The sequence below is a fragment of the Rana temporaria genome, chromosome 2, assembly GCF_905171775.1.
Source record: "Rana temporaria chromosome 2, aRanTem1.1, whole genome shotgun sequence".
NCBI classification, from domain to species: domain Eukaryota; kingdom Metazoa; phylum Chordata; class Amphibia; order Anura; family Ranidae; genus Rana; species Rana temporaria.
Window position 1 is genome coordinate 408,423,057 of NC_053490.1, and position 25,677 is coordinate 408,448,733.

A 25,677-nucleotide genomic window follows, 5' to 3' on the forward strand; every position below is an offset into this window, starting at 1 on the left:
GAGAAAGGTGAACAATAACTACAAAATGTTGAAACGTGGGGAACATGCAAAAATCAGTCATACAAGCATATAGTCAGTACAGATAATGGTATTAAAATATACGGTACCACAATGACAACTGGGTAGGGAAGGGTTAACATCATTCAGATGGCTTGCTGGTTAGCCATGGAGAAGAGGTGTAATGAACCATGTGGGATAATGGTGGAAGCTTCAAGGAACTTGGGGCCAGATTCACAGTCGAAATATGCCGGCGTATCTACTGATACTCCGGCGTATTTTCAAATTTGCCGCGTCGTATCTATAGTTTGAATTCTCAAACCAAGATACGACGGCTTCTGGCTTCGATCCGACAGGCGTACTGCTTCGTACGCCTTTGGATCGTAGGTGTAATACTTTGGCGCCCGCTGGGTGGAGTTTGCGTCGTTTTCCGCGTCGGGTATGCTAATTAGCTGTTTACGGCGATCCACGAAGCTACGCGCGCTCGTCGCATTCTCTTACGTCGTCGCTAGTCGGCTTTTTCCGTCGTAAAGTTACGGCTGCTATTTCATGGCTTATATTTAGACCAGCCATGTTAAAGTATGGCCGTCGTTCCCGCGTCAAATTTTGATTTTTTTTTGTGTAAGTCGTCCGGGAATAGGAAAGGACGCAACGCGTGTCGCCGTTCAAAAAATTACGTCGGTGCGACGTCATTTCGCGCAAAGCACGGCGGGAAATTACAAAACGGAGCATGCGCAGTACGTTCAGCGCAGGAATTAGGCGGGCTTGCGCCTGGCGGATTTACGCTACGCCGCCGCAAGTTTACAGGCAAGTGCGTGAATCAAGCACTTGCGCTGAAAACTTGCGGCGGTGTAACGTAAATGGGATACGTTACGCCGCCGGAATTGTACATGAATCTGGTCCTTGGTGTTTGTTTTTCATATAAAAAGATCATAGCAATGTGAAATAAAATGTCCATTTACAAATGGCAGCCTTTAACAAGGGGATTAGAAGCAAAATTCAGCAGGAGCTACAGAGTATAAAATAGAAGAGAGGTGCCTTAATTGTAGTAATATGGTTACATTTAGCAACTCACATGCTTGATGTTTAAAAGAGGCACATCTAAGTAGGCAAGCATCCAGGTTAAAGCTGTTCACATAGACCATCCTACGCACTGCAGGGAGAACTAGTAGGTTTTTTACTTACTGATGGGTCCAATATATAGCATCTAAGGTAAACTGCCTTTTTCTAATACTATGTGAATGGGGACATATAACAAATATGAAAGTAGGTGTTATCTCTAGTGTAAAAAGTATACATATACTTTTAGAAAGAAAAAAAAACCTGGGGAACTTTTATAAATGTTTTTTGTTTCTTTATTTTTATTCTTGTGCTAACCACTATTTACAATCAATATGCCCCTTGCAGATTTTTTTTTTTTTTTTAATTCCACTTCACAGCTGGCACCCTAGCTAGTGGAAAACATAGTAATCTTTCCAATTTAGGATCATCACAATTTGACTAGGGCTGCAACTAACGATTATTTTCATAATCGATTAGTTGGCCGATTATTGTTTCGATTAATCGATTAATCAGATAATAGCCTTAAAAAATTTTTTAATTTTTTTTGGGCCAATTTGTTGTTGGGCAGATTACAAAACACAAATTGCCGCAAAAACCCATTACATGCTTTTCTGCAGCTTCTCAATTGAAGTATATTAAACCAAAAAAAAATAGCACAGTTTTGCGTTAAAAACTCCTTGCCCTTTCCAAATCTGCAGCAGCTGAAAAAAAATCATGGATGTGAACGTGTCCCATAGGAAAACATGTAAATGAATTGTAGTGTGTTTTTGCAAAAAGCACCAAAAAACAGAGGTGTGACCCAGGCCTGAGATGTTTAGTAACATAATGGGGTTAAAAAAACAAAAATAAAGTACAAAAAGAGCAAATAATCGCTACTGTAAGGGGTTCATTTTTTTACTGTGGGACAGTGAAAGTAATATTTACAGTAGCGATTTGCTTTTTTGTACTATAAAGGGCTAATTTTCGTTTTTTAACCCCATTATGTTACTGCCCGATTAATCGATTATGAAAATGGTAATCGATTAAAAAAATATTCGATTAGTTGTCTATTAATCGATTGGTTGTTTCGGCCCTAAATTTGACTGTATTGTCACCAGGTACCTTTCTTCTGTACATCTTTGTGATTCACACTTATCAATCATATTACACTAAGCTCAAGGTAGAGTTTCAATCTTGTTTTTTCTATATGTTTGATACTGTTTCTATATTTTAAAGGGGTTGTAAAGGTTCATGATTTTTTATCTTAATGCATCCTATGCATTAAGGTGAAAAAACATCTGACTGTCACAGGCCCTCCAGCCCCCCGTTTTACTTACCTGAGTCAGTTCACCTGCTATGCGTGTCCCCCAGTGCCCTCTTTTCCACGGAGTTTCGGCTTTGATTGGATAGATTGACAGCAGCCCAGCCATTGGCTCCCACTGCTGTCAATCAAATCCAATGACGCGGCTGCCGGGGGGGGGCGGAGTCATACACTCGGTGGCTATGGACGCCGACTGTATGACACAGGAGCACGCCTGCAAGAGAGCTTCCCAGAGGGGGTTAGCTATTGCGGGGAGGAGCCGTGAGAGCCACCGTGGGACCCCAGAACAGCAGGATCGGGGCCACTCTGTGCAAAACAAACTGCACGGAGGAGGCAAGTATGACATGTTTGTTATTATAAAAATAAAACGTTACAACCACTTTAACTTGCAATTGTGTTAATGACCTTATGTAATATTGTCTCTTTTTGTACTGATTTTATTAAGCTTTTTGATTATTCTTAATTCCCAATGTACCCAATGGAACTTTTACCTACAGACATATTTGGTTTTTTTAAGCTCTGAACTGAAATAATGGCAAGTTATAGCCACAAAATGCATTTTATTTGGTGAAATAAAGAATTTTCATGTTCCGTAGAGCAGATGGCTCTGACCCATTCCTAAACATAACTTTGGGCGCCTCAGCTGATCAGATTGCCTACGGATTATTTTTGCAGACCCCTTCTGTTCGTACGGATTCCATACACCAACCTGAGAATTCCGCAGAAGACTCGGGTTGGGAACCCTCAAGGTAAAGAAGGCTGTATTAATGTGAATGGTCCCAAAAATGTGTCAAAAGTGTCCGATGTGTCTGCCACAATATTGCAGTCCTGACAAAATTTGCAGATCACCGTATTACTATTAAAAAAATAATAATAAAAAAAATGTCAGAATTCTATCCCCTATTGTGTAGCCACTATAACTTTTGCGCAAACAAATCACTATACGCTTATTGCGATTTTTTTTTATTTTTTTACCAAAAATATGTAGAATACATTTCGGCCTAAACTGAGAAAAAAAATAGTTTTTTTCTTTTTTTTAAATGGGATATTTATTATAGCAAAAGTAAAAAATATTGTTTTTTTTTTTTTCTTTTTTCAAAATTGCCGCTCTTTTTTTGTTTATAGCGCAAAAAATAAAAACGCAGAGGTGATCAAATACCACCAAAAGAAGGCTCTATTTGTGGGAAAAAAAGGCGTCAATTTTGTTTGGGAGGCACGTCGCACGACCGCACAATTTTAATTTAAAGCGACACAGTGCTGAAAGCTGAAATTTCGCCTGGGAAGGAAGGGGGTATATGTGCCCAGTTAGCAAGTGGTTAACTTACATCTAACACTATTATGCGTTATTGGTTGCAAAACCTCAAATACTTAGAGCCCTTTCACACTGGTGCGTTTTTGCGGTAAAATAGCGCTATTAAAATGCTCATAAAATGCTCCCCATGCATCTCAATGGACCCTTTCACACTGAGGCGTTGCGCTGGAGGAGCGTTGAGAAAAGTCCTGCAAGCAGCATCTTTGGAGCAGCTTTTGAGCGCTGAAAAAAATGCCCCTCTCCATTGAAATGAATTGAAAACGCTGTAAAAACGCGGTAAAATCATGGTATTTTACCGCTATTTTAACGCTCCACTATAGGCGTTTCTAGTGTGAAAGGGCTCTTAAAGCACACACAAATACAATCTCCATCCTTCCCATACTCCCTCCCACCTATTCACCAGCTTTTGTTTTAATTTTTACTAAAGCTTTGCTAAGCCCTTTTCCCTTACCTGACTCCATCATCATGTGCCCCTTACTGTTACACTAGTGGAGAATGATGATCCACTGCTGCCATCTAGGCCTACCAAGACCAATGTGGTTGCTGACCTTCATTGTGGTGTCATCCTGTTGCTGATGGAGTCTTTAGGACCTATGAGAACCCTGGCGATAGCCAGCCAGTTTGAAGTGTCCAATTCACTATGCAGAGTCATGGACACCTGAAGAAGCCCCATTACCCTCTGCAGAAAGGAAGCCAGAAAACTTGGGACCTAGCACATCACATGGCCATGGGTTAGGGTGGACATATTGGGTATATTAGAGTATTTGTTGTATTGCTGCAACCATTAGCTAGAGATAAGTATTGCTTATAGGGTGAAGCTTCCCTAGCTAGACTTCAGCCTAAAATTCCCTGAATAATTGCAGTAGCTGACTGTATCATGGACTTCTTGAATTAAAAATATTATTTAGGTTAGGTAAAAAATGTTCCAGTATTTATATTGCCCCCACACCTACTTAAATGCTTACCTGAGATCTCACTCAAGCTGTACTCATCTGTACCTGCTCTCACAGGCTTTGCTGAGGCTATGCTATTATAGCATTGGATCCTGCTGCTGTCAATCCAATCCTGTGAGCAGTGAGTGGGAGGTAGGGCCAAGCTTTGTTGTGTGTGCCTATGGACACTCACAGCCTGGATTGGAATAAAGCCTGCATGTGTGCCCCTATAACAAGCAGCTTATTATGGTGTCACAAAAAGAATAGGAACCTAGAGCGCTGATTCCTCTGTGTAATACTATTGCAGAGAACGGGTAAGTATAGCAAATTATCTATTTCCGACGATCCACGAACGTACGACCGGCCGTCGCATTTTTTTATGTCGTTTCCGTTCGGCTTTTTCCGGCGTATAGTTAAAGCTGCTATATGGTGGCGTACTCAATGTTAAGTATGGCCGTCGTTCCCGCGTCTAATTTTGAATGTTTTACGTCTTTTGCGTAAGTCATCCGTGAATGGGACTGGACGCCATTTACGTTCACGTTGAAAACAATGATGTCCTTGCGACGTCATTTGGAGCAATTCACCCTGGGAGTTTTTACGGACGGCGCAAGCGCAGTTCGTTCGGCGCGGGGACGCACTTTATTTAAATGAAACACGCCCCCTACCCGCCCAATTTGAATTCCCCCCCCTTTACGGCGCGAGAGATACACTACACCACCGTAACTTACGGCGCAAATTCGTTGAGGATTCAAACCAAAGCCAAGTAAGTTACAGCGGCGTAGCGTATCTTACATCTTCGCCGGGCGCAGCGTTTGTATGTGGATCTGCCCCATATACTGTATATATTTAAGCCTTTACAATCACTTTTAGTTAGCAATGCATTAATAATCATAAAGTATGTCATCTCTGTTAATACTCTGGGGGTTATTCATGATGGCAAATCCACTTTGCACTGCAAGTACACTTGGAGGTGCAGTCGCTGTAGATCTGAGGGGAAGATCTGAAATGAGAGGAAGCTCTGCTGATTTTTTCATCCAATCACGTGCAAGCTAAAATGCTGTTTTTTATCTTCCTTGCATTTCCCCCTCGGATCTACAGTGACTGCACTTCCAAGTGCACTTGTAGTGCAAAGTGGATTTGCCTTTCGTAAAAAAAACCCTATATGTTCCTTTTAGGTAGCGGCAGTGCATACATGTCATAAAGTGTAGAAACTCTACAATATTTTGCTATCTATCCTTACAAATTTGGATGAAAATAAACTCACTTTGGAAAGCTGTTTTCACACCATAGATTTAGTAGACCGTGCATTAGACTTTTGCACTGCACTTCAATTTTAAATCCCTATTAAGGGTGTGAATAAAATGTTCACATATCAGCATGATGTGTCTACTCGTAATCTTCTACCACACAGGGTGTACACACCTTGTTAATTGTGTAACTCTCAAGCCTGTTGACTGATACAGTAATATATATATTGGTAACCGTGTATTCTTCTCTTCTGTTAATACATTCTGGCAATGATAAAAAAGTTTGATTTAGCTATAATTTATATTTATTTCTAACAAATTTATTAAAAGATCATTTTCACAGACTTTAAATATTGAGAACTGACACCTTTTGTTCTGTCCAAATATTATTTTTGCTCATTCAACAATTAACTTAATAAAATAAAACACCAACATGTCTAATATTCTATTGTAACCACCACAAATTTGGGGAGAACAGCTGTTGTTGAGAAGCCACAATAAGCACTCTAAAAAAAGCATAAAGCTAAACTCTGATGCCCCCACACACCCCTGGTATGAAAAAATACAAAACTCTACCTAAATGCCCATTTTATTGCCTAAATCTGAAGGTCATGTGATATTCTGATCCTGAGTCGTCTTTTCTTCTTGCGCATGAGGCAGGGTCCATGTTCACTGCTACCATAGCTTTATGTAGAATCCTCAGGATTCACAAAGTTTGTAAACAGTTGGCAGAAAACTTTACAGGTTTAGGCTTCATTTCCACTGGCGTTTTTACAGCCACTGTTGTTAGGCTTTTTTAAAAACGCCTGTCCATGTTTATTTTGTAAAAAAAAAAAAAATTTTGTGAGCTGCAGCTTTAAAAATGCCGCGATCGCGTTTTCGAGCGTTTTTGAGCGTTTTTTTAACGTCTGGCGTTTTTACAGCTCTACTCTGGAGCTTCAGAACGCCCTGGTCCTGCGTTTTTTTTACAGCTCAAAAACGCCTATGCCATTTGCAGCTCAAAAACGTCTATGTGGGCATGATGCCATAGAATAACATGGACAGGCGTTTTTAAGCTGTAAAAAACGCTCAGAAAAGTGGCTGTAAAAACGCCAGTGGAAATGAAGCCTAACCGTCAGAAATATGGAACATCTATAATACACTGCAGAGCATTTTCCACTGGTCAGATTAATCTTAAGAGCTAATTATTTTTAGAGATGTGTAAGCCCTTTTTCATAAAACTGTGGGCTCACAGCAGCCATGTGTTTGACAATATTTTCCTTATTAGTCCTACAGATAGCCAGAATTTATTAACACGATTTGTCCCCCATAAACTTCAATAGAGTATATTGCAAGCTTTAAACAAGATTTGTGAGACTATTTACAAACGAAACCCAGGCAGATTAGCTGAGCCTTAATGTTTATGCGTCTGTTTGCATGATGTGGACAATTCCTATTGGCTGTTCACAACATAATTTTCTTAGGATACAGAAGAAAGTTTGCCAGTAATGAGGGCCTTTTGAGGGGACCGTTGGAGACTGACTGGCTTGGAGACTCTGCAGTGAGGGAAAACAGGTTCCCTGCATTTTGAGAAGTAGAAATTGCTCCATGTGTTTTTTCTTGGGGATGGGTTTTAAAGTGGTATTAAACCCAAAACCAAAATTGAATCAATAAATCATAAGCTGTGATGGCTGCATCTATTTTTTCTTTTCTTTGGCTGTTTTCACCAAGTGATGTGACAAGTAATATGTCTCCTGTATTAGGGAGTCATGACTCTGGAGGAATGAGAAAGGGAGGCACAGAAGCCAGCAGCAATGTCAGTCTGGGGGAAGGGTGGTGTTAAATGTATTAGCAAATTTGGAGCCATTAACCAATTAAAGCCAAACTTCAGCTAACACTTTATAAGTATTTAAAGCAAAAGGTTTTGCTTGAATAAATAAAAGATGATCTTTTTAAATCAACCCTGCCAGTGTTAAAGTGGATGTAAACCCGAATTTATTTTATTTATTTTTGATGTCACAATGTACAGTAGAAGATTTCCTATCACCTGTGCCCAGTCTTGCCATACAGAGTTAATCCAGCTCTGAGCAATCCTCTTTTAGGTTGCATTTACACCTGAGTGTAGCGTTTTGCTGCGTTTTTTACAGTGATTTGTCGCAATTTTTGCGGCGCTTAGACGCAAATTTGGACAGGTCTAGGGTCACCAGTGTTAAAAACAGAAAAACGCCCAAACCTGCCTAAGGCTGCATTCACACCTGAGCGTTTTGTCGCCTGAAGCATGAAGCTCCAAAACGCTAGAGGGGAAAAAATACATTATTCTCTATGGAGATGGTTCACATCTCCACTCCAAAACGCCTGACGCCGAACGCCTGAAGCTCAAACAAGTTCTGGACCCTTTTTTGTCGCTCGAATTGAGCGTATTTGGGCGTTTTTCTGTTTTTAACATTGGTGACCCTAGACCTTTCCAAAATCGTGGTAAAAATTGCGGCAAAACGCTACGCTCAGGTGTGAATGCAGCCGCATTCACACCTGAGCGTAGCGTTTTGCTAAGTTTTTTACCGCGTTTTGCCACGATATTTGCGGCGTGATTTTCCGCGATTTTGGACAGGTCTAGGGTCACCAATGTTAAAAACAGAAAAACGCCCAAATACGCTCAATTAGAGCGACAAAAAGGGGTGCAGAACTTGTTTGAGCTTCAGGCGTTTTGGAGTGGAGATGCGAACCATCTCCATAGAGAATAATGTATTTTTTCCCCTCCAGCGTTTTGGAGCTTCATGCTTCAGGCGACAAAACACTCAGATGTGAATGCAGCCTAAAAAAAGTCCCAGAACTTGTTTGAGCTTCAGGCGTTTTTGAACTTCTGGCTTCAGGCATTTTGTAGTGGAGATGTGAACCATTTCCATAGAGAAAAATAGATTTTTTCCCCTCCAGCATTTTGTAGCTTCAGGCTTCAAGCTACAAAACACTTAGGTGTGAATGGGGTCTCATGTTCAGTGAAATAAAACAGACTTACAGAGAAAAATCTTAGTCCGTTCCGCCCCCTTGCTGTGAGTGACAGGTTATTTACATATCTCATGCACTAGCCTGGAGACAGGCATTATTTTTTTAATTTCCACCCCCACCCCTTTTCTGAAGTCATGTGGTTACTTTTCTGGATTTTGACTGGATGTTAGTGATCATAGCAGAATTTAGTGTAAGGAATACATAGGAAAAAATCAATTTTGACAAAGGGAGTGTAGAGGTGGTAGGGGAGTCTACTGACATCACAACTCCACCCACCGAGCTCCAGACAACAGATCCACCCACAAAATCTGCAGTTCTTCAGGTCTTATAACAGACAGAGGGGAGACATTTGACAGGTAAGGATACATGCAGGAGGCATCTATATCCTTATAGATCAGCACTATGGCAGTAGTTTAGAAAGGATGAGAGTGGGTTTACATCCACTTTAAGTGTTTTGTCTCATCTATGTAAACCGAGACATTCTGTTGAAGATTTTGTGCTGTGAAAAACAGACTAGCTGGCTGAATTAACACATAAAAATAGCAAAAAGCTTAAAAAGCCATCATATCTAAGGTCCATATAATAAATGTTTGTATTTGAGCTTACTACTGCTTTTAAATAAAAAACAGAAGCATGGAGATTGACTTTGATGACTTTTCATTTGCAATATGCTAGTTGAGTGACCTCTTTGTTTCAAAATATTTAGTCGCTGACCTAAAACAGTAAAGACTTACAACTTATTGCTGATTTTCCTAATATGTACTATAGACTTTCTGCTGGTCAGTAACTCAGATAGTACATTGTATTAAAGACAGCAGACAAGCATTATAGCCAAGCGATTAGCATTTTGAAAAGGCTGTCAGAGATGCAGGTTCCATGTTTGTATTCGGATATAATACTTGGAGGCCCAATTATAAAGCAGTCTTAGGGTGTTACTGCTGCAATGCGGCTGCTTAAAAAAATCCTCATCTGTTCTCTGCTCTACTCCATCTTTCTACTATGTTCCCAGTGTCAACTTGCCCCTGTCTCCTTTACCACTCCCTGTACCTGGCTGTGACTTCATCCACCCTGCACTGCTGTCACTAATTACCACTGTCCTCTTTCTCATCCCATTTCATCATTACTGGTCCACACTAATTCTCCTATCCAGGCATTGTTTCTGATTCCTATTGTTACTTTTTCCTTCTCGTTACACTATTGTTAGTCCCTCAAGCCTCCTAAGTTAGGCCTCTCCCTCATTTCTGATACCCCCACTTCCTCTATTACACAGGTGGCAAACACAAGGCCCGCAGGCCGAATTCAGCCCTCAAGGCCATTTCATGTGGCCCTTGCACCTCTCCTGCAGCTGCCGGAGAGCTCTGGTCCTCCTCCAGACCCTTACTTTCAGCTTTCAAGAAATGCATTCCGGCTTCTTCCCAGCAGCAGCATAATGAAAGGGGGGTACACTGTGATGTAAGGGAGAGTGGGGGACTCAACTTCTGATGGTGGGGTGGCTCTTGACTGTAAGGGGAGGACATCTAATCTTACAGATACATCTGGCCCTTTGATATGTGGCCCGTGATAAAATTGAGTTTGACACCCCTGCTCTATTACATATTATAGGTGCTTGGGGGCTAGATCACATGTAACAGTGGGGATTCCACTGCAGGTCCAGGGAAAACTCCAAGTTCCTCTCACATTGATAGCAGTTTTCTTGTTCTGGAATAAGATATTATACTGACAAGGCTCCAGGCCCCCTGAATTGGGCTCCCTCACAGACATGCAGCAGACTGTCTGACTAAAGCAGAACTCTCTGCCACTACAGTATGTGTGATCTATTCTAAAGGCTATCACCAGTTTTGGAATTGGTGGGTGCCAACAGGATGGTTTGTAGGTGTCACAGAAATCTTCTAACTAGTACTGCTGACACCCTGGGATTCCCTCAGTTTTGAGGGATTTCCTCTCACTTCTTGTTTTAGCGATTGAACTGGAAGTGAAGAAAAAAAAAAGTCCTCAATGGGACACAGATGGCAAAAAAAAAAAAAAAATGATGGGGGTTATAATTAACCCTCTTTTACTCTATCGTATTTTCCGGCGTATAAGACGACCTTTTGGATGCAAAAAAATGCATCCAAAGTCGGGGGTTGTTTTATACAACAGTACCTGTCTCCGTCAGGCTGCGGGCATCCATGATTTAAAAGCCGCGCCTCCTCCTCAGACTGTTCCGCGATTGGCGGAACACTAATTTTCCCAGCAGGGCCTCTGTTCAGTGTTCCGCCAATCACAGATGCCTTCTCATCCTCGGACGAGAGGACATCCGTGATAGGCGGAACACTGAACAGAGGCCCTGCTGGGAAAATTAGTGTTCCGCCTATCACGGAACAGCCTGAGGAGGAGACACGGCTTTTGAATCATGGATGCCCGCAGCCTGGAAGCCAAAATCTGAAAAGAAAGTAAGGTAGGGAGATCGTCTTGGCCGGCACAGTGGAGGCATGTGGTGGCACAGTGGAGGCATGTGATGGCACAGTGGAGGCATGTGATGGCACAGTGGAGGCATGTAATGTAATGACACAGTGAGGCATGTAATGTAATGGCACAGTGAGGCATGTAATGTAATGGCACAGTAAGGCATGTAATGTAATGGCACAGTGAGGCATGTAATGTAATGGCACAGTGAGGCATGTAATGGCACAGTAAGGCATGTAATGTAATGTAATGGCACAGTGAGGCATGTAATGTAATGGCACAGTGAGGCATGTAATGTAATGGCACAGTGAGATCTGAAAAAAGCCTGTTTCTGTCAGCGGTTGTTCCTGTCAGCGGTTGTTCTGGCTACCCCTTAGCTTCCAGAAAGACTAGTAGGAAGGGGGTAGTCTTATACGGCGAGGATATACCAAAACCAACATTTTTCCTGGAGAATTAGGGGGTCGTCTTATACGCCCAGTCGTCTTAAATACGGTAACCAAAATAAAGAAAAAAATAGTTTTGTTTTAATTGTACTTTAACTAATTACCATTAGCAGAATATTTTTTTTTCTTTACAGATGATTGATTTAGCTTTAAAAAAAATAATAATAATATGCTACAAACATATCTGTTAAAAAATGCACCATTTACATTATTGTAAGGGGTGCATATTTGGTAGATATATGATCATTGCTGGTCCACATTTGAAAGTGATTTCAGAAGGACTTATTACAGAGCACTTCCAGGTTCACAGTTTCCCAATGGTTGTGGTGCCTGCCTAGAAAAGTAAGAAACATTTTTTCTTAGGCTTTGTAGAGGCTACTGAATCACATCCACCCTTGATTCAGGGATACTGAAGCTTAGTTTGATTACAAGGTTATGCTGAATGACTTTGAGACTGTAGTAAGCTTCAAAGACAGCACTGTTAATTTAATGTTGCCAGCATGCAAGTGATAGTGTTGTTCTGCTATTAAATTAATGGTGCTGGCAGGGAAACAGTTCATAACTGAATGGATGTAGTATTCACAATTTTGTCTGCCATTTGGGAGTGGCAGTTCCCTAGAAATCATTTCTCCTTTTGAAAATTATTAAAGCCATATACATCTAGGAATAGCTGCCTTTTGTTTTAAAAATTGCTTTCCTTTCAACTAGCAACACCACATTATGGTCCCCTTGGCTTGTCTGTCTGTGCAAGAAAACATTTGCATTACTTTTTCATTTATCTTTGCTGCTTTAAAGATACAACTTACTGCAGTTTGGAAACTTGTTGTTTTATGTTAGACTATGGGGGTCATTTACTATAGCGTGAATATGCAATTGCGCAGTACATGATAATAGCACCCAATTAAGCAAATTAAGACTTCAACTGGGTGGACATGCAAATGGAAAATTGCACTATTGCTGGCAAACATGCATGTCAAATCGGAATATGCGGGCATAGTTGAAGTCAATGGGGCTCAAACCTGCAAAATCATTAGTTCCCATTAAAGGCTTGTATGCAAGTTTTTTTTTTTTCCATAAAAAGTGTATGGGGACCTGGGTCCTGCCCTGGGAGACATGTATCAATGCAAAAACAGTTTTGAAATCAATTGTTTTTAAAGGAGCAGTGAGTATAATGATGTGAAACAATAAAAATGAAAAATGAAACCATAAAAATAAAACGCATGCCCTCAACATGGGGAGGGTGCTTTCGGGTCCCCCCAAAGCACCTTGTCCCCATGTTGATGGGGACCGGGGCCTCTTCCCGACAACCCTGTCTGGTGGTTGTTGGGGGCTGTGGGTGGGGGTTTATCAGAATCTGGAAGCCCCCTTTAACAAGGGGGCCCCAGATAACGCTCTCTTCCCCCTATGTGAATGAGTAATGGGGTACATTGTACCCCTAACCATTTACCAAAAAAGTAGTGTAATGTGACAAAAGTCAATAGCCAGTTTTTGACAAGTCCTTTATTAAAAATGTCTTCTTATTCCCCCGCTTCTTCCTCCTGTCTTCTTACGGCTTCTCCTTCCCTGCTTCTTCCTCTGGCCTTCTCCTTCCTTCAGTCTTCCTATGGCTTCTTCTTCCCCCGCTCTTTCTTCCTCTGGTAGTCTTGTTCCTCCGCTGCCACTGCCAACCCGCTGAAAATGAAAGGAATGAACCTCCTCCGATGATGCAGTGGGGGGGGGTGATGTCATTCAGAGACCCCACCCCTTGTGGCATCACCGCCTGGGGCATGATGGGTCTGTGATGTCACAAGGGGGCGGGGTCTCCCGTTAGTCATATATGACATATGTGCAATGGAAGCGGACAGATCGGCAGGCCACGGCCTCAGAGAAGGGTCATTTTTAGATCTTCATTGGGTCGGTGGTGGAGAAGGAAGAAGACCAGAAGAAGCAGCAGGAGAAGAAGAAGCCGGAGGAAGACCAAAGGAAGAAGAAGACCAGAGGAAGGAGGACCTGGAGGAAGAAGCGGGGGGAGTAAATACATTTTTAATAAAGGACTTGTCAAAAACTGGTTATTGTCTTTTGTCACACACGTTAAACTAGTTTGTGAATGAGTAGGGGTAGATTCTGATAAACACCCTGGCCCCCGACAACCACCAGACAGGGTTGTCAGGAAGAGGCCCTTGTCCCCATCCATTCGGGGACCCCAAAGCAACCCCCATGTTTGAGGGCATGTGGCCTGGTATGGTTCAGGAAGAGGGGGGCGCTCGCTCACCCCCTCCCTCCCTTGCCTGACCTGCCGGGCTGCATGCTCAGATAAGGGTCTGGTATGGATTTTGGGGTTATATTTTGGCATGAGGTTCCTCTCAAAATCCAGACCAGTTTTTTTGAATAGCTGGAGTTTTGGAATTTCACGCCATAATATTATTGAATGTGTTCATACCATTGCATGCATTTGAAAATGATGGACTTAACCAAACTGATGTGCATTGGCTAATTATGCTGCTGAGTACAATGCAAGTTTTCACTAGGTGATGCCATCAGTGAGATTTAAACCCATGGCTTGAACCTTTGAAAGTAGCAAGTCATACCACTACGCTACAGAGCTGAGCACAATCTTACATAGAAAATGCAATTACTAATGTTTGATTCTTTTTATTCTACACAATAATGTTTTGCATTTAAGGCATTTATATTATGATAACAACCATGCTCATGTGGCATTGGCTATTAGGCATTTGTCTATTGTCAGCATATGCTGCTGATTAAGATGTAAGCTTTGCAGTTTTTATTTTCACAGTATATAGCTGGTTACTCAGCAAGGGGCTGGGAAGCTGGTCGCCGTGTCCTTGACAACTGATGAGTCATCAGCTGTTAGTGGGGTTCCTCGCCCCCCGACTCTTCGGGTGTAGTATGGATTCGGAGGGGACCCCGCACGCCATTTTTTTTAATTATGTGGGGGTCCCCCCAAAATCTATACCATACGCTTATCTAAGCATGCAGCCTGGAGATCAGGAAAGGGAGGGGATGAGCGCGTGCCCCCCTCCTGAACCATACCAGGCCGCATACCCTCAACATGCGGGGAGTTGCGGGTTCTGTGCCTCCACCCCACAGCACCTTGTCCCCATGTTGATCGGGACAAGGGCCTCGTCCTGATAACCCTGGCCAGTGGTTGTCTGTGGGTGAGGGGTTTAGCGGAATCTGCAAGCCACCTTTAACAAGGGGGCCCCCAGATCCTGCCCCCCATATGAATGTAAATCGGGTACATTGTACCCCTACCCATTTACTCCCAAAAAACTGTTAAATGTGAAAAGAAAGTCCTTTATTGTTAAAAATAGCTCTGAGCCCTGTTCTCACATTTGGTCTCATCAAAACCAGGTTATGCTTTTGATAGTTTTGGACAACATATTTGTTGACCTAGCCAGCACAAGTACAACTGAAAAATATGGGAGGTGGGCATGCATTTTAAAGAGCCAATAAAGACCAACACTACAGTGCTCATACACACTATAAATTTTCCTGCAGGATTTTCTCTTCAGGTTTACCAAAACCATCTAATATGAGGTCAAACCTTAAGGCCCCGTACACACAAGGAGACATGTCCGCTGAAACTGGTCCGCAGACCAGTTTCCGCGGACATGTCCGACCGTGTGTACGGCCTAGCGGACAGGTTTCCAGCAGACAAAAGTTTCTAAGCATACTTAGAAACTTGTCCGCTGGAAACATGTCCGTCGGACATTTCCGATGGTTAGTACACCTAATCGGACATGTCCGCTGGTTATTACAACTAACCAGCGGACCGAAATCCCACGCATGCGTCAAATTGATTCGACGTATGCGTGGAAGCATTAAACTTCCTGGTTTGCGCACGTCACCGTCACCGCCACGTCACCGCGTTCTCTGTCCGGGGGGATTTTGGTCTGATGGTGTGTACACACATCAGACCAAAAGCTCCCAGGAGACATGTCCGATGAAAACGGTCCACGGACCGTTTTCATCGGACATGTCTCCTCGTGTGTACGGGGCCTTAGAGTTTCAATTTGTATGTAATCAGGCAAGCCCTTGCACTACATGGTTTTGGTAAACCTGAAGAGAAAAACCTGTAGGAAAACTAATATTGTGTATGGGGCTTAAGAGCTGGATTTACTAAAGACAGATAGACAAACAGACATAGACCGGATTCACATACATCGGCGCATATTTAAGCGGGCATAGCGTATCTAATATATGCTACGCCAACGCATCGCACAGATGCAAGCACTGGATTCACAAAGCACTTGCTCCCACTCGCTCTTAAAGATACGCTGGGTTTCCTCGGCGTAAGCCAGCATAGGTGGAAGTAGGCGTGAGCCATGCTAATGAGGCGTGACCCCATGCAAATGATGGATTGAGCGTCATAAAGATACGAATAACGTACGGCGCATGCGCCGTCCCGTGGACGAATCCCAGTGCGCATGCGCAGAATCACGTCGAAACTACTCCCTAAGATATGACGGATCACTGCCTACGACGTGAAGGTAACCTACGCCCAGCCCTATTCACGTACTACGTAAATGACAAAAGATACGACGGCTTGTGTTCCCTGGTCCATACCTTTGCATGAGTTGCGCCTCCTATATGGGGAATAACTTTACGCCGGACGTACAGCTTACGCAAACCGCGTATATTATGCGCCGGGCACAACTACATTTGTGAATTGGCGTATCTCCCTTATTTGCATATGTGCATAGAAAATCTATGGAAGCGGCAAATGCGCCCAGCGTAAATATGCGCCCACGATACGATGACGTAGGAAAGTTACGTCAGTCGGATGAAGCCTATTTTCAGGCGTATCTCAGTTTATGGGCACGGCGCATAGATACAACGGCGCATACTTACACTTAAGCGGTGTATCTGGAGATACGTCGGCGTAAGTGCTTTGTGAATCCGGGCCATTGTATTTTCTTTGCACGTGATTGAGTATTTTTTTCAAAGTAAAATTTTACAATGTTAGATTTGTGGAAAATTCCTTTATAAAGTGCAACTTCCCTTGCAAAGTTAATAGCCTATTTGGCTAGTACACAAACCACTAAATGTTATTCAGTTCACTACCAGTATTATTTGTATCCGGTTCTCTGCACTGAAAAATCTAGCTTAAACGTAACTACCATAACACTATTTTATCACCAAAGGTGTAATAGGGGTCTATTTGCAGGTTTCAAGGGATTTCACAGTTGTATTTGGCATCGCTAATAAACATTACATCCAGGATTCACAGAGTGTTAATCCCATCAATCACACATTAGCATAAACTGGCTGCATCACTGGATTCTTATCCAATGCAGGGAATTTGAGCTTGATAAATTGCAGTCTAAGAATGGTACCCATGTACATTAGCATAAATTGTCTGAGTAATAGGTCTTATCAGATGGTGGTAACCCGTATAAACGATTTGGCTTCCAATTTGATGCTCTGTGGTTTTGTTTGCCTGTTTATATTGTTGTACCAGAGGCAGTTTATTATTCTGGCTTGATCTTAAAAATGTACGAGGACCACATTGCCCTCAGATCGTTGTCTATTCCTTTTATTTGTCTCTTAGTTCCCACTGCATCAGTAATAAATTAGGCTGTAGGACAGCAACAGCTTAAGCCATATGCCTTCAATTTATCTTTAACTCTCACTTGCTGAGAACACCACCTGGTACTGCCAAGTGTACACTTTTTTTTCTTTCAGTTAGGCTATCAATCTTGAAGCTATCAGAGCTAGGTCTGTTAAATTTGTGCTGATTTGAAGCAGTATTGTGATATATGTCTTGTGGGCTTTTGGGCCTGCATTACTCCATTTTTTCCCCCATTAAAGTGTGCTAAAGGATTTGTACATATAAGACTTCTGTTGGATGGATTACATATATACACATGCATACAGTATTTCACAAAAGTGAGCACACTTACATTTTTGTAAATATTTTATTATATCTTTTCATGTGACAACACTGAAGAAATTACACTTTGCTACAATGTAAAGTAATGAGTGTACAGATTGTATGACAGTGTACATTTTCTGTCCCCCTCTAAATAACACAACACACAACTATTAATGTTTAAACCACTGGCAACAAAAGTGAGTACACCCCTAAGTGCAAATGTCCAAATTGGGCCCAAAGTGTCAACATTTTGTGTGGCCACCATTATTTTCCAGCACTGCCTTAACCCTCTTGGGCATGGAGTTCCCCAGAGCTTCACCGGAGTCCTCTTCCACTCCTCCATGACAACATCACAGAGCTGGTGGATGTTGGAGACCTTAAGCTCCTCCACCTTCCGTTTGAGGATGCCCCACAGATGCTAGAGTTTAGGTCTAGAGACATTCTTGGACAGTCTATCACCTTTACCCTCAGCTTCTTTAGCAAGACAGTGGTCGTCTTGGAGGTGTGCTTGGGGTCGTTATGTTGAAATGCTGCCATACAGCCCAGTCTACAAAGGGAGGTGCTCATGCTCTGCTTCAGTATGTCACAGTACATGTTGGCATTTATGGTTTCCTCAATGAACTGTAGCTTTCCAGTGTCGGCAGCACTAATGCAGCCTCAGACCATGACACTCCCACCACCATGCTTCACTGTAGGCAAGACACACTTGTCTTTGTACTCCTCACCTGGTTGCCACCACACACACACTTGACACCATCTGAACCAAATACGTTTATATTGGTCTAATCAGACCACAGGACATGGTTCCAGTAATCCATGTCCGTAGTCTGCTTGTCTTCAGCAAACTGTTTGCAGGCTTTCTTGTGCATTATCTTTAGAAGAGGCTTCCTTCTGGGACAACAGCCATGCAGACAACTTTTATGCAGTTTGCGGCATATGGTCTGAGCACTGACAGTCTGACCCCACATCCCTTCAACCTCTGCATCAATGCTGGCAGCACTCATACCTCTATTTCTCAAAGGCAACCTCTGGATATGACGCTGAGCATGTGCACTCATCTTCTTTGGTCGAGCATGGCGAGGCCTGTTCTGAGTGGAACCTGTCCTGTTAAACCGCTCTATGGTCTTGGCCACCGTGCTGCAGCTCAGTTTCAGGATCTTGTCTTTATGTAGAGCAACAATTATTTTTTTCAGATCCTCAGAGTTCTTTGCCATGAAGTGCCATGTTGAACTTCCAGTGACCGGTATGAGAGAGTGAGAGCAATAACACCAAATTCAACACACCTGTTCCCCATTCATACCTGAGACCTTGTAACGCTAATGAGTCACATGACAACAGGGAGGGGAAATGGCTAATTGTGCCCAATTTGGAAATTTTCACTTAGGAGTGTACTCGCTTTTGTTGGCAGCGGTTTAGACATCATTAATAGCTGTGTGTTGTGTTATTTTGAGGGGACATCAAATTTACACTGTTATACAAGCTGTACACACACTACTTTACATTGAAGCAAAGTGTAATTTCTTCAGTTTTGTCACATTAAAAGATATAATAAAATATGTACAAAAGTGTGAGGTGTGTACTCGCTTTTGTGAGATACTGTATATGTATGTGTGTGTGTGTATATATATATATATATATATATATATATATATATATATATATATATATATATATATATCTCATGACTGTACTCCTAAAAAGTTCAGGCTCTGTATGGAGAATCAACATAGGGATGGTGTTGTGCAAAAGAGCAAACAAAAAAAGGTTCCTCTTAATCCAGCATTGAGGGGTGATGGCTACAAACCACTTAATGCATACCTCAGAGAAGGCTTTTTTTTTAATATATATATATATATATATATATATATATATTGTTTTTGTGTCTTAAATTCTAAATTTAATTCTGATTATTTATTACTGTATTTATTGGTGTATAACAGGTACTTTTTCCCCCCTGAAAACCAGGGGGAAATCGCGTGTGCGTGTTATACGCCGATCCCTGCTGTCTCTGAGGAAAAAGGAGCAAGTGCCGCTGAATTACATAGCAGTGATCTCCTATGTACCTGGTGCTTCGTCACGCACAGCCATGCCTCCTGGCCCCGCATTGGGCCACTGTTCTGTCTATCATATGAGCAGGGCCAGGAGGTGTGGCTGTGAGTGACGGAGTGCCAGGTACACAAGAGATCACGTCTCTGTGTAATTCAGTGGCGCTTGCTCCTCCTCTTCCCTCTGAGACAGCAGGGATAATCCAACACTGGCAAGGCTTCAATGATGGGAAAGGTGAGGCTGCAGATGGGCATTAAACAGGCTGCATTGTTGGGCAATTTAATGGCTGCAGGTAGGCACTGAGCAGGGTGCATTGTTGGGCAATTTAATGGCTGCAGGTAGGCACTGAGCAGGGTGCATTGTTGGGCAGTTTAATGGCTGCAGATGGGTACAGAGCAGACTGCATTTTTGGGCAATTTAGAGCAGATGATGAGGCACTGGTGAGGCTGCATTGATGAACTGTGACCCTAATTTTGCTTCAACGTTCTTTATTTAAAATGTAAGTTTTTTTCTTGAAACTTCCCTCTTGAAATTAATATATATGGTAACTATTGTCTGCCTTATAAGTGGATTGACAGAGCATAAACATTAATTAAATAAGGATTGACTGTCAGCTTTCAAGTCCCTCTATGAAAGAGGATATATGGGGGTTTCCTTATACAGGAAAAATATGGGGACTCTTGTTAAAGCATCGACAGTAAATTTCTGTAGAAATATGTGGGCCTGGTCAAACCTCAATCATGAGAGCCACAACATCGATATGAATATCAAAAATATTTATTTTGTAAAAAGGTTTTCTTTATAAAAAGACATAGAAAAAGAAAAAAAGAAAAAAGCAAAAATATTGTACATTGAATACTATAGAATGCATACTAGACAAATTCCAGACTATCAAGTAAAATGATACTTCAAGTGCATATAGATGCAGGTGATCTTCATTTCATCCCACATGTAACGGTTCTACTAGTTTCGCCCAAGGGGGCTTCGTCAGGAACCAATGGGGGGCAGTAGTCTGAGCAAACAAAGAGTATATCAATGAACAGGAACATATAAATCATAATATATACAAAAAGTCACATAGATTGATTATATCGGTACATACAAATGTGTCTGGTTGACCATAGAGTTTAATATAATCATCGTCTATTATAGAACATAAAGATAATGTATTTTATTTAAATAAACGAAAGTCGAGTTAATGGAGTATCTGTGGTAGCTGTGGACTTTAACGAAAGAAATATAAATAATAATTATAAAGAATATATTTACCTGTAAAAGTGGACTAAAAAAACCTGAATGATTGGCCGTGATTGGCTCAAAGTCCCAGATGGAGAATCCCAGATAGATGGAAGGAGGGATGGGAAAAAGAGGAAATGATCCTCTTAAGCATGCGGGTAGGAACGCCGTGCAATGCACAGAGCCTGGATGCAAGCCTATAGAGGAAGAGGAGCCGGAGGCAAGCAGGTACTGTAGGTACAGAATAAAAATATTAAGAATATTGGAAAATTAACAAGTAAAAAAGGAAAAAGAAAAAGAAAAAAGAAAAAAAAGAAAAAAGGTAACCAGAAAGGGAGAAAGATTGCGATGAACAGACAACTGTAGAGAGATATGTGTAAAAGAATTAATGATTATTACCTGATTAAAATGATGATAGAAAAAATGGGAAGATTGATGATGAGGTAGTCTCAGAAGAGATGGATATAATTCATCCCAAGAGATTTCTGTCAATACTATACTGCACAAAATAGGAAGTCATTCACTACATCATCAGATTGTATAATGACAGATTAGTTTGAAAATTAATTATTAAAACTGCAAACGACAGCAGTAATAAAGATAATGTTAATATAAATATAAACGCCTATATAGGCTGCAAAGTATCAAACGAATCTAAATTAATTAGAAGAATGTAGCATTTTTTGTGTAATAATTCAACTTTATAGTTGTTATACCTATCATAGTAATAGGGGTATAGCATGAAAAGAGAATGAAAATACTAATCTAATTAAAAGGAATAATGGTAATGGTTTTACCTGATTCTAGTTGCAATAATAACTGCCGGGAATAGGGCAGATAAATTGCCCAGGAGAACTGAATAGTCCAGATACTAAATAGTGAGAAATAAAAGAAAGAAAGTCAATCCAGGAAAAAATATATTTCCTCATTGTTGACAGATAAGTGAGTAAAAAGTATATTTTCACAAAGTCTGCAAGTGGCAACAAAGTATCACATCCAGATTGTTGTGAAAAATGAATTAAACTTGGAAGGGAAGAAAATAATGAAATAATGATAAGACAATGGTAGATGAAAGCATACCTATGACCTGCTGTTGCCTCTGTATACCAAGGAATGATTCCTCTGGCAGAGCTCGCGCTGACACATCAGCTGTGCGGCTCACTAATAAGCTGCCCTCAATCAGAGTGAGATGATACACAGCTGAGTAGGGGGCAGCTCCTCACTCTAAGATGGGCGTGGTATTCACGGCAGATGTCATGGGGATTACCCATAGGAACCACAGGGACCGCGTCTGCGCAGAAGAAGAGCATCCCTCTAGGAGATGCTGAATCTAACGCGCCGGCGCGGAGAAGGGGAACTCCTGGGAAAGTGCACCAGCGTCACAAATGACGCATCAGTGCCTACCATATGGGTGCCGTGAGAAAGCGGACGCGCACTGACACTCAAGCCTCCGCTTGAGTTCAGATCAGTGACGCTGAGCTGGTGCGTGCCCCCTAGCGCCCAAAATGGCTTGCAGCAATACTAATGGATGTCTGATGATAACGGCAGTGTGCTAAAGTGCAGGAGATCAGATGCTGGTGATGGGAGAGCATGCAAAACAAGTTTGAATCCGTGTCAGGCAAATAAGTGAAAATAGATGTGGGGAAAGGGGGAAAAAGAAAAAAGGGGAATAAAAGAAAAAGAAAAAGAGGGAAAGCAAGAGTAAATGTAAGTATAATAATAGGGAAATAAGAATTGGTGAAAGAAAAAAAAAAAAAAAAAAAAATATTGATTATAAAGAATATTAAAGGAATATAATATTGTTTATAAAATCAAAATTAAGAATAATAAAAAGATGGAAAAAATAATAATGATAATAATAATAAAAATAATAATAAGAAAAAGAAAAAGAAAAAGAAAGAGAAAAAAAAAATAAAATAAATAAATAAATAAATAAATAAAAAATGTGTAAAGATATATAATGATAATAAGGAATATAAAATAAATATGTAGAAGAAGGGCCCCCAGTGGACCCAGAAAAAACAAAAAGAAAGAAAAACCGTAGATAAAGTCCACAGGTCACAGCATAAACCCCTCGAAATCCATTACAGTAATATTTAACATTAATGTTGTCACATCAAAGTATGTTCTTCTGTATAACCGAAAAAAAATTGATATTCAAAAAACAAATCAAGTTAATTATAAAGTGTTGTTGCATACCTACAGTCATATAGGCTGCGCAATAAAGTTCTATACTCCCAAGTGTCGGGTGGTGGGGTATCGCAATAATGGGGCTCGTATAAGTGTAAAAACACAGTTCACAGCGCCAATTGCACCACCTCCTTCTATCAACAGGAAGTATTAGTGCTCGAGGGACTCGGACAAGATTGCTTGATGGGCCTTGATGGATTAAGGCTGATAGCCATTTGGTAAAGCCTGACCATAAAGGATGGAAGAACAGCTCAGATGGAAGAGCTTCAAATCAACAATGTAGTCACCCCGGTATGTCCAGCTTGTGGTCACTGGATTAAATTAAAGAAAGGGTTTATAACTAATATTTTCATTTAACCCTGGATGCTGAGTGGCATTAAGTGTATATATCCAGCGTGCTTCCGCTTGTAGCAGTCGTTTGTCAGCATCGCCTCCTCTCTCATTGAGAGGAATGTGTGCCAAGGCAAAGAAGCCTAACATTGCCTGGTTGTGGTTATGGAACAGGCCCATGTGGCGGCTAATGGGTGTTTCCATGAGTTTTTTCTTTACAGCTAAGACATGGTCTCTCATTCTACAAAAGAAATTGCGTTTAGTTTTACCTACATAGTAGGCACCGCAATTGCATTTCATTATATAGATAATGCCAATTGTTTGGCAGGTTGCACGAAACTTGGGTGAATATGTTTCGCCATTAGGTAGAGAAACACTTTCACCTGGCAGAATATATCGACAAAAGTTGCATTTACCACACGGGAAAGTTCCTGTCTTAGTTGGTTTGGGCACCATTTGTGTCGCATAGTGGCTGGTAACGGCTCTATCCCGAATTGAGGGAGAGCGTTTGAATGTTATCTCCGGTTTTAAATGGATGAATTTTTTAATTTTATCATCGGAGGTGAGGAGGTACCAGTATTTGCTGTAAATATTACGAATAGTTTGGTGCTGACGATTGAAGCGTGTAATCACCCTAGTAGTGTTGGCTTTAGAGACATTTTTAGATTTATAGATAAGATCGTTTCTGTCTAATCGGCTGGCTTTATTGTAGGCACGGCGTAAGCAAGTCTTACTGTAGCCTCTCTCTTTGAGGCGGGCGTAAAGCTGTGCTGCTTCTTTTTTGTAATCTTCATCGCGGGAGCAATTGCGCCTCAGTCTTAAATATTGACTGTATGGAATACTGTTGATTGGCGGACTGGGGTGCCAGCTGGAAGCATGCAGTAGGCTGTTGCCTGCTGTAGGTTTCCTGTAGAGTGTAGAACACAGGCTACCTTTGTCAATAAAGAGTTCAACATCCAAAAAGGTTATATTTTTTTGGCTATAATTGTATGTAAATTTTAAATTGTAGTTGTTAATTTGTAGCCCCTCTAAAAACATCAGAAGCTCATCACGAGAGCCCCCCCAAACCATGAAAACATTGTCTATATAGCGATGCCATGTTAGCACGCTATCAGACGACGTGTTCCTGGATTCCTCATTGAAGAGGTCACGTTCCCACCCCCCCAGGTACAGGTTGGCGTAGGAGGGGGCACAGCCTGCCCCCATAGCTACGCCCTGTACCTGGAGGTAGTGGGAACGTTTGAACAGAAAAATGTTGTTCGTCAAAATAAATTCAAGCATTTCTATAATGAAATTGTTATATTTAGAGGTATTTTTGTCACGTTCATTGAGGAAACTCCTAATGACTTGTGTCCCCAGCCCATGTGGGATAGAATTATATAATGCCTCTATGTCAATGGCAACTAGCCAGGCATCAGGTGGAATAGTAAGGCCATCAACAATCTTTAATAGTTCGATGGTATCTTTTACGTGAGAAAACAGGCTCTGAACATGAGGGTATAGGTATTCGTCGATGATCCTACTGATGTTTTCAGTAAGGGAACCACAACCAGATACGATTGGACGTCCTGGAGGGGGTAAAACCCCCTTATGTATTTTAGGCAGGGCATAGAATGTCGGGGTGGTGGGGCTCTCGATGTTAAGAAATTGCAGAGTGGTCTCATCTATGGTGCCCAAGCGGCGTGCGCGGTTCAAAATCTGGCGATATCGCTCAATGCTTTGTGTGATCATCGAGGCTGGTACAGGTCTGTACCAGTCTCTATTTTTCAAAATTTTAAGGCACATCTCCTCATAACTGTGTCGATCCATTAGTACAATGTTTCCCCCTTTGTCGGAGGCTTTAACTACAAGATCGTCGTTATTACGGATAGTATTCAAGGCTGTTCTTAAATTTTTATTAAGGTTCGATGTGGTAGGTGACTTCCAGTTCGCTGCCTCTATGGCTTTGGTGACCTGCAGGACAAAAGCCCAAATGTTGGGATTGCCCTGCAGGACAGGAAATGATCTGGATTTGGGCCTATAAGTTTTAGGGGTGACATAGACTGGTTTATTATGTCTTGACTGTATTAAGCCGCCGGGCACCACGCCCGGAAGTTGATACGTCCAGCCTTCCTCCTCAGGATTACTCTCATCCCACAGTTCCATTAGGTCCTGTAGGGCCTGTAACTCCTGCAGGGAAACATTGTCTAAGGCAGTGTTGTCATTGATAGAGGGGTTAGAGGGATTAGCCGCGTTATCGTAAAGTACCTTGTACATTAATCGTCTAGCGAAAAGGTG

The 25,677-nt window shown here is 41.6% G+C and overlaps 1 protein-coding gene and 1 long non-coding RNA gene across 3 annotated transcripts in view; one reads left to right on the forward strand and one right to left on the reverse strand.

Moving 5' to 3' along the window:
* Window positions 1-25,677, forward strand: part of LOC120927461 (pseudouridine 5'-phosphatase) — a 372,162-nt gene that overhangs the window by 126,081 nt on the left and 220,404 nt on the right. The window lies entirely within an intron of this gene.
* On the reverse strand, window positions 20,623-22,017 carry LOC120927462. Of its 2 annotated transcripts, none has more exons than XR_005747087.1 (5): window positions 21,961-22,017; window positions 21,678-21,751; window positions 21,280-21,374; window positions 20,914-21,111; window positions 20,623-20,656 (listed from the first exon to the last, which is right to left on the reverse strand). It is a non-coding gene; the product is annotated as an uncharacterized LOC120927462 (long non-coding RNA). The 2 variants fall into 2 exon arrangements; XR_005747086.1 differs by having other exon boundaries at window positions 21,280-21,379.